Source organism: Lactuca sativa, chromosome 3 (assembly GCF_002870075.4).
Source record: "Lactuca sativa cultivar Salinas chromosome 3, Lsat_Salinas_v11, whole genome shotgun sequence".
Lineage (NCBI taxonomy): Eukaryota > Viridiplantae > Streptophyta > Magnoliopsida > Asterales > Asteraceae > Lactuca > Lactuca sativa.
Genome location: NC_056625.2, coordinates 200,311,176 through 200,326,912, shown reverse-complemented (window position 1 = coordinate 200,326,912; position 15,737 = coordinate 200,311,176).

The window sequence follows — 15,737 nt, the reverse complement described above, 5'->3', positions numbered from 1 at the left end:
GGTTTCACATACTTAGAGATATGTGGGAGAGGTTTCACATACTTAGAGATATGTGGGAGAGGTTTCACTGGTGACCTTTTTGAGTGTCTGGCTACGCACTGCAAGGTCCTTAAACCCCGTTAAGCCTTGATTAGGGATCTTGCATACTCCCGATGAGTATGTAACATTGTTGTATCGGTTTGGCTTTCTACGTACCATCGTTTTAGGTTAAGGGGATCTAGATGTACGCACTTTTCAATTTATGATCTCTCATTAGGATAGAGAGTTGTTTAGAAGTTACATAACGTAACTCTAGTACTCACGGCAAATTGGGTTGACCGGTTTGACTTGTTGACTTTTGTTGACTTTGACTTGACCGAAAATTGACGGTTGTCACAAAAATCGATCCCTATATACAAACCCAATAACCAATCGAACACATACCATTCGAAAACAATAATCATTACACCCTTCAACAGATTTGACATCGCATTTCAAAACAATCGATCTTACTTCATCTGCTTGATATATCGCAATTAACAATTAAGACAAATCAATCAATGAATCAATTTGTATAATAAAAATATTGCTATATATGTAAAGACCATATTGCCCCTAACTTGATAAGTATTTGATATATCGCAGTTAACAATTAAGAAAGATAAATAAATCAATCAATTTGTATAATAAAAATTCGAAATTCTTAGCTTTCTTCCCCAATTCGCATTCTACTGTAAAATTCACATTCTTCATTCACCCTCTTTCTTCGCATGTTCCAGTCATTTTTTTTTTAGTTCATTCGCATTTGAGTTGTTTGTCTCACCAAATACGAAATGAATATTAACCATAATCACCTTCGCATCTTTAACCCCAATCCATACAACCTCATATGCGAAACCCAATTTTGATTTGTATTACCAAATGCGAACATTTTTGCTTTTACACGTGAACTGCATTTGACTCCAATATTGAACAAATCACATTTCACAGTCCTTCTTGACTTCGCATTTTTCTTCACGAATCTGTTCAAAAGGTTTTTCATTTTATTTTATAAACTTTTAATTATATTTGCTTGTAAAATTTTTTAAAATTTTTTCTTAATATTTTAAATTTTTGGCCGATATTGCATATGTGGTTATTTAAATAATTACCAATAAAAAAATTATTTAAATATTCAATATTACAATTTATAAGTTATCAGAATTATTGATATAATATTTTATTAAATAATTAATTTTTAAATTCAATTCAAAAACAGCACCTGTGGGTTCCACGGGTTTTAACCTAGTAAAAGATAAAGATTAAGAAGAAGATGGAAGAAATAAAAGAAAATTTACCAGAATCTGTGGGAGCACAATAGTAAGAAGCAACGAACAGCCCTAGAAGTCAATAGGAAAGCAGGACGAACAAAGACGTCCACCAGCAGAATTATTCTTGACGTGGGGAAGTTATGCGTAATTAATGGGAATCGGTTTTCAAGGATTAGATACAGGGAGATTTGGTTTGGCGGGATTTGAAACAAGGATTAAAAAAATTCAATCAATGATAAGATATATGTAAATATATATCCGTATGATTTACATGGTAATGATTTTATATATATGGAATGGGTACCAAAATGATTTTGTAGTTGAAACTCACTCCCGTAACTGAAATTATTGCAGTATGAAACCTTTTTCCTTTGAAAATACCCAAAATACCCTTCCTTGTTATAGATGTTGTTGACATTACTTATTATTATCTACTTATTCATATATGCTCGAAATTATATCCATATGCCAAATCTCATGGAAATTTTCAAACAATAGTTACTCCAATTGTAGTCAAAGAAATCAATCAACTATTTTTCTCATAATTTAATAATACTTACTCCAATTGTAGATGTTTTTTTGAAGGCTATTCTCATGTATATGACATCTCCATTAGAAATACCACCCTGTATCCCACCAGAATGATTTGTTATTGTCCTAATCTGCCCATATTCATCCGTATAAAGCACAAAAACCAACTATTTTTACTAAATCAAACATAAAGTAAATTGAAAAATAACACAAAAACTGGACCTGAACAAGAACAAAGTTGGAAATGTTATTGGACTGGTTAGTTTGGACCGACCCAAGTTGTGTCAGGATGGGCCTGATCAATCTTAATTGGATCAAGTTGCTGGGCATAACATCATACGATATCTTTTTTTGATTTTCAATATGTCCAATTTTATTTAAGGAAATTCCGTATTTACCCCTTAACATATTAGCATTTCCCCACATCGTTAACCAAAGTTTCCACCAAAAGGACTACAAAAAAAATTAGAAAGACTAAAATACCCTTGCTAGGAAAAAGCAACACAGAGTATAAATTGGTTTGTCCTATATATGCATATAGATTACAATGTTATAATAAACTAAAATAATTAAACTGTGATGGTGTGACAAACAAATCAATACTAATATCGTTCCAATTTCTAAAGCAACTAAAACCAAAAAAACAAATCTCTAAAGTTTCAAACAAATCGTTAATGAAGTCTTACTCATTATCATCATCATACATATCATCATTTCCGTCTTCTTCTTCGTTTATTGATGAATTGTACCCAAACTCACCCTCATTGTCATCATCATTATCATCACTAGAAGCATTGCTTGAGATGTCGCCATACTCGACTGTTTCATCACGTGAACTTGTGGATGCTTCTTCCATATGGCTAATGATTTCATTTGGTTCCGCTTCATCATCTTGAAAAGCATCATCATTTTTATTATTAGTAGTATTTTGTACATCAATCCATCCACGTGGTTTAACTTTACATACAGCTAAGCAATCAGACATGTTTTGCTTCATGCTAGGGTATGGAATGTAACAAACTTGAGTTGCTTGCACAGCTAAAACAAATGGTTCAAACTTTCTAAACTTTCTTTGTTTGTTTATGTCAACCGGCTTATATTGCTTATGGACCTTGACCCCAACATTAGGAGTTGGATCATACCATTCACAGTTGAACAAGACTGTGCTTTTGATTGGCAAACCAGGATATTCAACTTCTAGTATTTCCAACAACCTGCCATAGTAATCACAAGAGTCGCTACTTATACACACTCCACTATTCATTGTCACTTTGTTAGCACCATATGATTCTGTATGAAACTTATAACCATTGACAAAGTAGACGTTATATAATTTCACCATCCTTAAGGGTCTTCTTGAAAGATCATGTATATACTTGTTCTTTATTTTATTTTGACGTGCCTATATTACAGAAAAGGAACTACATAAGAAATCTGTCAATAATAATAATAATAATAATAATAATAATAATAATAATAATAATAATAATAATAATAATAATAATAATAATAATAATAATATCCTAAGCACTCACATAATTCTCAAACCAGGAGGCAAAGTTTGTATCCACTTCTTCCATGAGATCATGTTCGCTTATATCAGGATATAGTTCTTTCAGCAACCTTTCATATTTTCTGTACACATAATTAAAATAATATGAAAGCATGCAAAGTTGAATAATATGTGACTTTGAAATGTCAATTACAAGCTTACTTGACATACGGTTGCACCTTCTCTTCATTAAATAGTATGTAAGAATGTAATGCATTAAACTCCTTATCACTTAACCTCCTACTCTTGAGTTTTCCATATGCGCGGCCATGATGTAAAAATATACTCAACTTTTCTTCATCAATATCTTCAGCTCCTCCATCATCATTACGAGGCATCTTTCTGATACGTGTATAAACATGGGGCTCGAAATAGTGAGAGCAAAAGTTTGAGGCTTCACGAACCAAGAATGCATTGCAAATTGATCCTTCCACTCTAGCTTTGTTTTTAACATCCTTTTTCAATTGATGGAGCAATCTACAATGGAACAGACAACATATTAAAGTTAACCAAAGTTAACATTTAATGTATAAAATATAATGCGAAGTACAAAATTAACCTTTCAAATGGATACATCCAACGATAATGAACAGGGCCTCCTATCTTTGCTTCATATGGTAAATGTACCGGTAAATGTTCCATCGAGTCAAAAAATCCAGGGACAAATATCTCCTCCAATTTACAAAGAATTACAGGAATTTCAGCTTCAAGCCTTTTCATGTCTTCAACAGTAATTACTGTTGCGGTTAAGCTTCTAAAGAAAAGACTTATCTCAGTGATTGCTTCCCACACCTTGGTTGGTAACATCTCACGGAACGCAATTGGCAACAATCTTTGCATAAAAACATGGCAATCATGACTCTTCATTCCAAACAGTCTATGTGTGCTCAAGTCTACACATCTCCCGAGATTCGACACATAACCATCTGGGAATGTCAAATTCTCCACCCATTTACATACGACTTTTTTTCCTCCTTGCTTAACGTATATGGCGCTTTTGTATACTGACCTGTAACTTGATTTTTACCAAAACCTTTTCTGTTACAGAAGACTTTCAAATCAGCTCTTGCTTTTGTATTGTCCTTTGTCTTGTCCTTCACATCCATTACTGTGTAAAACAAATTTTCAAAAAAATTCTTCTCAACGTGCATAACATCAAAATTATGTCTTATTAAATTTGTTTTCCAATATGGCAAATCCCAGAATATGCTTCTTTTTTTCCAACCACATCCAACTTTTTTGCTACATGATTTATTTACTAACTCAGCATTAACTTCTGTCACTTTTAACAAGCCAAAATCTTCAATTTCCCTTAAAATTTCTACACCATTCATAATTGGAGGACGACCCCTTTCTTCTATACGGTTCTTGGTGAACTTAGTCTTATTAAATCTGAATGGGTGATCAGATTTGAGAAATCTTCTATGACAATCAAACCAAGAAATCTTTTTACCGTTTGGCAGCCTAAATGCTTGTGAATATTTTCCACAATGTGGACATGCTAGCTTACCTGCAGTTGCCCAACCAGATAGCATGCCATATGCAGGGAAATCGCTAATTGTCCACATTAAAGCGGCTCTCATTTGAAAATTTTGTTTAAGTGATACATCAAAAGTTACGATGCCTTCTTCCCATAAGTCTTTGAGTTCTGCTATAACAGGTTGAAGGAAAACATCTAACCTTTGCTTAGGGTTTTTAGGTCCGGGCACAATTGCAGTCAAAAACATGTAGGGTTCCTTCATACACATAGACGGTGGCAAGTTATATGGTGTAATTATAATGGGCCACATTGAATGTTGTGCTCCTGAGGTTCCATGGGGTTGGAACCCATCTGTGCATAGTCCTAACCTAACATTACGACTTTCGGCTGCAAATGACGGATTGATAACATCAAATTGCTTCCAAGCATCAGAATCAGACGGATGACACATAACTCCAGCATCATGCCCATGATCTTGTGCATGCCATCGCATGGAAGCAGCTGTTGCTTGAGAAGCATACAATCTCTTCAGCCTTGGAGTCAAAGGCAAATAATGCATTCGGGAAAAAGGTAATCATGAAAAATTAGAAGAATTTCTTGACTTTTTATACCTTGGTGCTTCACAAAATTTGCATTGATCAAGATCTTTATCTCCTCGCCAATATAACATGCATCCATACATACAACAATCAATCAATTCCACGGGTAGACCAAGTCCTTGTATTAATTTTTTTGTCTCATATAAACTATCAACCATGGTATTGTCCTTTGGTAAAGCATCCTTCATCAATTGACAAATTGAATCAAGACATTCCTCAGGGATGCGATATTCAGATTTGATATTCAATAACCGAGCCACAACAGACAATTGTGTTACTTTTTCACAACCAGACCACAACTCTCTATCAGCAGCCTTAAGCATATCAAAAACAAATCTTATCTTGTGGATTTGGCTCCTCATCGATATGGGTTGTCATGAAATCAGGTCCTGCAGCATCCAAAATCATCTCCCTATAAGAGGGTTCATGTTGTTGATTCAGACTCGTGGTTGTGTCATCCATCTGTGATGAAGTACAACATGTAGTTGTTTCTCCATGTTTATCCCACACATGGTAGTGTGGAATAAAACCAAACTTAGACAAGTGAAACTTTACATCTTCAATTTCTCTATATGGTCTGTTTAGGCATTTTTTGCAAGGACATTTAATTTTTTCTCCATCCATAAAATGTTGTTTGCTACAAGCAAATTCGATGAAAGTATTCAAGCCATTTCTAAAAATAGGAGATATGAATCCATTGGCATCTAGCCTTTCATACATCCAATTTCGATCTGTATTGTCCATTTCTAATATTTTATTTAAGTATATTAAATCTGTACGAAAGAAAATAACAAGTGTTAGATATGCAAAAACAAAAATTAAGATGCAAATTAAAAAGTTAAATAATACATGATAATTCCAATAGTATGTAAAATTAGATAGTTTGTCACTATGACTTCCAAATTTAATCAATACAAACAGACATAATTTGTATTTACAGCAACCATAGATTAAATGTAACATAAATAATACGAAATAACAAAGTATATGCCATTGACCATTTTACCCCTGATGTTGTTTAGTGATTTTATGGGCCTAATATGTTGCTGTTGTGATTAATGTGCTGATATGTTGAGTTGCATGCGTAAAAAGAAAATAATAATATGTTTCCAGTTAATATGTTACATGTTTGCTTCATAAAGATTGCTCACATTTGAATTATCTTTTCTTAAGTGTTAATAATTAATATTACAAAAGCAAAAGGGTGTTTCTTCTTGGGTTGAAAAAGAATAATTTTTTACTTGTATGTCATAATATAATACCACCAATGTGAAACATGCTTAATATCATTGCTGAAACGACCAATGGAGGTCTTACTCTTATCTGTTCATCATCTAACTTTTATAATTTGTAAGGCTGCTAAGCCGCTAATGTGCTCCTAAGGAAGGACAAGAAGGTATCTGGTGGAATCGTAGTTGGAGTTTCAATCATCTGGTTTATTTTTGAAGTGCTGGAATATCATTTGATGACTCTTGTTTGTAACGGTCTGATTCTTAAATTGGTTAAATGTCTTGGCCTTTATCAACATGTAAGTGTTTTATCTTACTAACTGTCTCACTAATTTGATACCCTCATTCATGAGTTGGTGTTTTATACAGATCTCCACCAAAATTCCTAAAGTTTTGATTCCACAGAAACCCGTTTTGGAAATTGTTTCATCCCTGAGAATTGAGTTAAACAAAGGTTTTGCAGCGATTATAGATATCGGTTCAGCGAAACACCTCAAAAAGTTTCTATCTGTAAGTGTTTTTTTCTTCAATCTTTTGCATAAAAGAAGTCAGAACGAAAATTACCTGTGTCTTTGTTTTAGAGGAAATCGTTAGCAAATACTGAAATAGAGAAGAGGGATGACGAGATCGGTCAACTATATATCTTCGTTGGAGAAAGGAAACATCAACGATACCAACTGTCGTCGGATCGGAAATCTCACAGGAAGTGGGAGAAGGGAACTATTAAGCGGGAATGTGAAAATAAGAAAGAAAAGGGGATTTTTTATTTAGAGTTAAATAATTGTTTTTTTATCTTTCTTTTAGGTCAAATTCAATTTGTTTGATTCCGTTAACAAATCAATACTAAACAGTTCTTTTTTTTTTTTTTTTTTTTGTATTTTTTAATGGAAATATTAAACATTTATATAAATTATAGACAAATAATGTTTCATTAATTGAATTATACTCGTTATTGACTTTATCATTATAATTATAAGAAAAAAAATACCATATTTAATAATATATAATCAATGGCAAATTACAAAATATTAAATACACAATAGTAATTAAAAAACATACCAAAGATGTAACTGTCTTTTTCAATTTCGGAATCGGATCTTTTTCAATTTAGAATCCGAGTGTGGCCATGTTATTTGAATACAAATAACTTAATTAAAAACCAATTCTTCAATGTTTTGATGTGTTATCTAATTATTACAGTAAAATTAGAAAACGTTAGGGGTGGCTAGGCATCCGACCGCCCCTAATGTTTTCTTTAATGTATTAACTCCGCCACTGGCGAGTAGCATCGGGGTGGTCTGAGTCGGAGTGTGAAATAAAATTGAAGTGAGACGGATTCTATATGAATAATTCATTGATATGAAAGTCAAAGGAAACTTGGATATTTGGATTTTTCTTTTTTTCTTTTTACTTTTGGTTGACTCAATGACTCAAATGCAACTTGGATGTTAAAATTTTTTGGACCTAGAACAAAAAAAATGACTTCAATCCTAGGGTGGTAATCAGTTTCGGTTCGCTTTAATATAAAAATATAAGATATAGCTTTATATTTAATTAATTAACGCAATTCAAATTTTCGAACCGAAAAGTTAAACCGATCGGTTTGGTCTAAAGTTTATGAGACAAAAACTACAACCAAAAAACAATATTCAAATACTGAATTTGATATATGGTATAGTTTAAATCCATTTCGATGGGTTCGATTTGGTTTTCTGATTTTTCAGTCTTCGAGACCAAATAATTTCCACCCTTTTTAATCTTTCACTTCTTGTTGTCATATATATAGGAATTTCAGTCTTAAATATAATGTGTCGGTCTCTAGTGTTTCAACTTGACTTGAGAAGCATCTAAACACATAAAAATTGAATATTGAAAAACTGTATTGCATAATATTTATATGGTTTTTATTTTATAGTACATATAATAGTTACGACGTATATGATCTGTAGCAAAATACCAACGACTTATAATTCTGTAGGAAATTCCGTAGCATGATAACTACGAATTCCGATTCCGTAGTAAAATTCTGTAGTTATCTGAATATTAGCTACATAATATAATTCTATAGCTAATTCTGTAGCAAATATACCTACGTCTAACGATTATGTAGCATAGTCCATAGTAAAGTACCTACAGTTTTTCATACCGTAGCTAAATGTCGTAGTTATTTAGATATTAGCTACAGAATGCAATTCTATAGCAAATTCCATAGTAAAATAGCTACAACAAGGCATTCTGTAGCATAATCTGTAGCAAAATAACTACGGATTTTACTTTCGTAGTAAATTTCCGTAGTTATTTCGACTTTTTCTTGTAGTGAGGGTCAAATCCATCACTCTGAGATTATCCAACCCTTGTTACATGTGACTTGAGATATTCACTTAATAGCTAACTCACATCACTTAATAGTTCCACAAAGCACAAAGCAAGCAACATTCATGCAGTAACACTCCAATCCATAGAATAACTAAGAACATCCAATCTCACATACTACAGCTCATGCTAGGAAGTCTCACTCTTGCTGCCGATTACTTTATGCATACAAATTATACCCAATATAGCATCCCATGCTCCCTAGGCTACAAGGCATCACATATCAGTTCAATTTATCACTGACTGATCAGAACTAGCATGCAAGTCTACAAGATCATACAATATGCATACAAAGGTATCTCTCCTAACATTATATTATACATATATTGAGTAGATCCTTAGCTCTAACTAGCATGTCATTCACAGACTCATATATCATATCATATCAGATAGCATGTATGGGTATTTTTGGAAAAACTTACTTGAGCTCGGTTGATTGCATGCACCACACCCCTTTTATGTTAGAAAGCCATTTTCTTTAAAAATGGTTTTTTGAAAACTTTACCAAACCCTCAGTTTGAGTTCATACACAATCGTAAGTATGTCTGAATCCCTCAAACTAGGGCTCTGATACCAACTTGTAACGTCCCAAAAATAAGACTATAAAAATTTTCATTTTTAGATTAATAAATCCACAAACCATATCATTGTCATAAAACCCAAGTTATCATAATGTATCGATACATTATCAATATTAGAGTAAAGCACAAAATGCGGAATCGAGTGGTGTGTGTCCTGCAATCATCTCGAGTTCCTACCTTTGAAACCAGAAGTACCTGAAACATAAACTAAAAACCGTAAGCACAAAGCTTAGTGAGTTCCCCAAAATACCACATATCATACATATCATACATATAATGGGCCCCGCCCAAATCATATAACGGGCCCCGTCCACAAAATATAATGGACCATGCCCATCGAGTATAACACGCTTAGTCTAAACTCATATCACTGTCCTCACCCACTGAGTATAACGGGCCCCACCCAAACTCATATAACAGGCTCCGCCCACTAACCATATGAACATACAAACATACGCGAAGATCACAAAGATAATAGCATACCATACAATCGTCGGGTACCGCCCACTGATTATAACGGGCGCCGCCTAAACTCGCATAACGGGTCATGCCTACATACAAATCATATACTTATAACGAGATACTAGCATATAAAATAACCATCGGGCCCCACCCAGTAAGCATACAAACACATACACATGCAAGAGTCACACATACATATAACACCCTACATAACAAACCGTGGGCCTACATTGGTGCCTTCGACCCGCTAAACACAGTGAGGAAACTCACCTCAATCCGCTGATAACCAAATAACTGCTTAGACCGCTGAACCGGATACCCCCGTACCAACTAAAAAAGGAAATATAATCTTAATCAATAATTAACCTGATAACCGATATCCGAGGCCCACTCCATAAACCAATTCCCTAAAGGGTAAAAGACCATTTTACCCTTTTCTTACTTGTTCCATAACCAAAGCCGAAACCAAAATGAATAAAAAGCCCAAAACCCAAAATGTCAATCCAAAGCCCAAATCAAAAGCACAAAAAGCCCATTATGGCCCATTAACACGATTGGCCTCCAAAACCATAACGTACCTACTTCCAAGAAAACCCTAAGTATATCCATGGCCGAAATTGAAAAGCCCAATGGCCCAACAAGGCCCAAACCTCAAAAAGCCCAACCTGACCAGCTGGGGAGTACGCCCCGTGTACTCACCCTCGAAGCACATCGTACAAGTTCCTAATACACAAAAACAACATTACGTTGAGCGTAAACTTGCGTATGCCTAACATGCTCCTCCAGCCACCTTTTCACTCCAATAAGCCCTTAATCGGTTAAGTCAAAGTGCCAAACACTCAGATATGATTTTATAAGACTACTTATCACATAAAGTTGGAACCTTTACATGCTTGCAAGGCAAAAAGGGACTCAAAAGCTCAATAAGGACTTAATAAAGGTCTTAATGCTTGCATGGACCAAAATACACCATAAAGTTTGCATTTTTATGAACCTTGGGACTAAATAGAGCTAATATCTAGCACCCATTGCTCTTAGAGTATATCAAAAACCCATCTTTATCACAAAAGACTCCAAAATGCACAAAATACTCCACGAACGAGATCTAACATATAAGATCATCAAGATAGAAACTTTATACCTCCAAAATGTAGATCAAGATGCAACAACCCTGGATCCAAAAGCTTCAAGCCATCTCACACTTCTCCAAGAAGTTCCTTCTTCTTCTATCAACAACAAAAAGAATGAAATGACACCAACAGCTCAAAAACCACTCAAATGGGGGCTAGGGTTTCGATTCTAGGGTTTGAGGGATGGAGACTGAAGATATCAGGGTTAGGTGATGAGATAAGGAGCTTAAATAGGGTCCAAGACCCTAAAATAAGGTTTGGGTCTGATTGGAGTACGCCTAATGTACTTCTCGTATGCCCAACGTACTCCGAAGAGCACTCGTGATGCATCTGCTTAGTATGCCCAACATACACCAATGTACATCCCGTGTACTGGTCTTAGCACTAGTATGCCCCGCGTACACTTGTGTACGCCCCACGTACTCGGCTCCACCCTAAAAGCACCAAAACTTCAGAATGTCATATTTTTTCGTTCTAAGTCCGTTTCCGACGATCCTTATATCCACGAAAACGTAACGAGAAGATCTACACTTATATCAACTCATAAATGCCTTAAAACCTCTCGAAAAAAACCCAAATTCCATAAAAGCCCGAACTGACACTTTACCAAAATACCTCTTGGCTCCAAAACACAAACCGAACTTCCCGGATCATCCAAATTACCTTACCCACACCCAAATGGGTCTAAATATATTTTCCTAAAAACCTCTAAGCCTGATGATACTCAGTCTTCGGGTCACCAACCCTCATTAAGAAACGATTCGGAACAGGGCGTTACACCAATGATCCAAATCCATGACCCACAAATAACCGCACATTGATACTGTGGACTCCTCCTACCCGAGAACATACAAAAATCAGGGAACTCATGTCTCGTACCACGACGCTAGATAGCTAGCATGATGGCTGATACCCCCAAGTACTTAAATCCTTGACCCACAAACAGTCGCACACTAAGAACAGGGGCACCCCTACCCCTACCCGAGAACATAAGAAAATCATGAAAGTTGTGTCTCGGATTTGGCTCCTCATCGATATGGGTTGTCATGAAATCAGGTCCTGCAGCATCCAAAATCATCTCCCTATAAGAGGGTTCATGTTGTTGATTCAGACTCGTGGTTGTGTCATCCATCTGTGATGAAGTACAACATGTAGTTGTTTCTCCATGTTTATCCCACACATGGTAGTGTGGAATAAAACCAAACTTAGACAAGTGAAACTTTACATCTTCAATTTCTCTATATGGTCTGTTTAGGCATTTTTTGCAAGGACATTTAATTTTTTCTCCATCCATAAAATGTTGTTTGCTACAAGCAAATTCGATGAAAGTATTCAAGCCATTTCTAAAAATAGGAGATATGAATCCATTGGCATCTAGCCTTTCATACATCCAATTTCGATCTGTATTGTCCATTTCTAATATTTTATTTAAGTATATTAAATCTGTACGAAAGAAAATAACAAGTGTTAGATATGCAAAAACAAAAATTAAGATGCAAATTAAAAAGTTAAATAATACATGATAATTCCAATAGTATGTAAAATTAGATAGTTTGTCACTATGACTTCCAAATTTAATCAATACAAACAGACATAATTTGTATTTACAGCAACCATAGATTAAATGTAACATAAATAATACGAAATAACAAAGTATATGCCATTGACCATTTTACCCCTGATGTTGTTTAGTGATTTTATGGGCCTAATATGTTGCTGTTGTGATTAATGTGCTGATATGTTGAGTTGCATGCGTAAAAAGAAAATAATAATATGTTTCCAGTTAATATGTTACATGTTTGCTTCATAAAGATTGCTCACATTTGAATTATCTTTTCTTAAGTGTTAATAATTAATATTACAAAAGCAAAAGGGTGTTTCTTCTTGGGTTGAAAAAGAATAATTTTTTACTTGTATGTCATAATATAATACCACCAATGTGAAACATGCTTAATATCATTGCTGAAACGACCAATGGAGGTCTTACTCTTATCTGTTCATCATCTAACTTTTATAATTTGTAAGGCTGCTAAGCCGCTAATGTGCTCCTAAGGAAGGACAAGAAGGTATCTGGTGGAATCGTAGTTGGAGTTTCAATCATCTGGTTTATTTTTGAAGTGCTGGAATATCATTTGATGACTCTTGTTTGTAACGGTCTGATTCTTAAATTGGTTAAATGTCTTGGCCTTTATCAACATGTAAGTGTTTTATCTTACTAACTGTCTCACTAATTTGATACCCTCATTCATGAGTTGGTGTTTTATACAGATCTCCACCAAAATTCCTAAAGTTTTGATTCCACAGAAACCCGTTTTGGAAATTGTTTCATCCCTGAGAATTGAGTTAAACAAAGGTTTTGCAGCGATTATAGATATCGGTTCAGCGAAACACCTCAAAAAGTTTCTATCTGTAAGTGTTTTTTTCTTCAATCTTTTGCATAAAAGAAGTCAGAATGAAAATTACCTGTGTCTTTGTTTTAGAGGAAATCGTTAGCAAATACTGAAATAGAGAAGAGGGATGACGAGATCGGTCAACTATATATCTTCGTTGGAGAAAGGAAACATCAACGATACCAACTGTCGTCGGATCGGAAATCTCACAGAAAGTGGGAGAAGGGAACTATTAAGCGGGAATGTGAAAATAAGAAAGAAAAGGGGATTTTTTATTTAGAGTTAAATAATTGTTTTTTTATCTTTCTTTTAGGTCAAATTCAATTTGTTTGATTCCGTTAACAAATCAATACTAAACAGTTCTTTTTTTTTTTTTTTTTTTTTGTATTTTTTAATGGAAATATTAAACATTTATATAAATTATAGACAAATAATGTTTCATTAATTGAATTATACTCGTTATTGACTTTATCATTATAATTATAAGAAAAAAAATACCATATTTAATAATATATAATCAATGGCAAATTACAAAATATTAAATACACAATAGTAATTAAAAAACATACCAAAGATGTAACTGTCTTTTTCAATTTCGGAATCGGATCTTTTTCAATTTAGAATCCGAGTGTGGCCATGTTATTTGAATACAAATAAGTTAATTAAAAACCAATTCTTCAATGTTTTGATGTGTTATCTAATTATTACAGTAAAATTAGAAAACGTTAGGGGTGGCTAGGCATCCGACCGCCCCTAATGTTTTCTTTAATGTATTAACTCCGCCACTGGCGAGTAGCATCGGGGTGGTCTGAGTCGGAGTGTGAAATAAAATTGAAGTGAGACGGATTCTATATGAATAATTCATTGATATGAAAGTCAAAGGAAACTTGGATATTTGGATTTTTCTTTTTTTCTTTTTACTTTTGGTTGACTCAATGACTCAAATGCAACTTGGATGTTAAAATTTTTTGGACCTAGAACAAAAAAAATGACTTCAATCCTAGGGTGGTAATCAGTTTCGGTTCGCTTTAATATAAAAATATAAGATATAGCTTTATATTTAATTAATTAACGCAATTCAAATTTTCGAACCGAAAAGTTAAACCGATCGGTTTGGTCTAAAGTTTATGAGACAAAAACTACAACCAAAAAACAATATTCAAATACTGAATTTGATATATGGTATAGTTTAAATCCATTTCGATGGGTTCGATTTGGTTTTCTGATTTTTCAGTCTTCGAGACCAAATAATTTCCACCCTTTTTAATCTTTCACTTCTTGTTGTCATATATATAGGAATTTCAGTCTTAAATATAATGTGTCGGTCTCTAGTGTTTCAACTTGACTTGAGAAGCATCTAAACACATAAAAATTGAATATTGAAAAACTGTATTGCATAATATTTATATGGTTTTTATTTTATAGTACATATAATAGTTACGACGTATATGATCTGTAGCAAAATACCAACGACTTATAATTCTGTAGGAAATTCCGTAGCATGATAACTACGAATTCCGATTCCGTAGTAAAATTCTGTAGTTATCTGAATATTAGCTACATAATATAATTCTATAGCTAATTCTGTAGCAAATATACCTACGTCTAACAATTATGTAGCATAGTCCATAGTAAAGTACCTACAGTTTTTCATACCGTAGCTAAATGTCGTAGTTATTTAGATATTAGCTACAGAATGCAATTCTATAGCAAATTCCATAGTAAAATAGCTACAACAAGGCATTCTGTAGCATAATCTGTAGCAAAATAACTACGGATTTTACTTTCGTAGTAAATTTCCGTAGTTATTTCGACTTTCTCTTGTAGTGAGGGTCAAATCCATCACTCTGAGATTATCCAACCCTTGTTACATGTGACTTGAGATATTCACTTAATAGCTAACTCACATCACTTAATAGTTCCACAAAGCACAAAGCAAGCAACATTCATGCAGTAACACTCCAATCCATAGAATAACTAAGAACATCCAATCTCACATACTACAGCTCATGCTAGGAAGTCTCACTCTTGCTGCCGATTACTTTATGCATACAAATTATACCCAATATAGCATCCCATGCTCCCTAGGCTACAAGGCATCACATATCAGTTCAATTTATC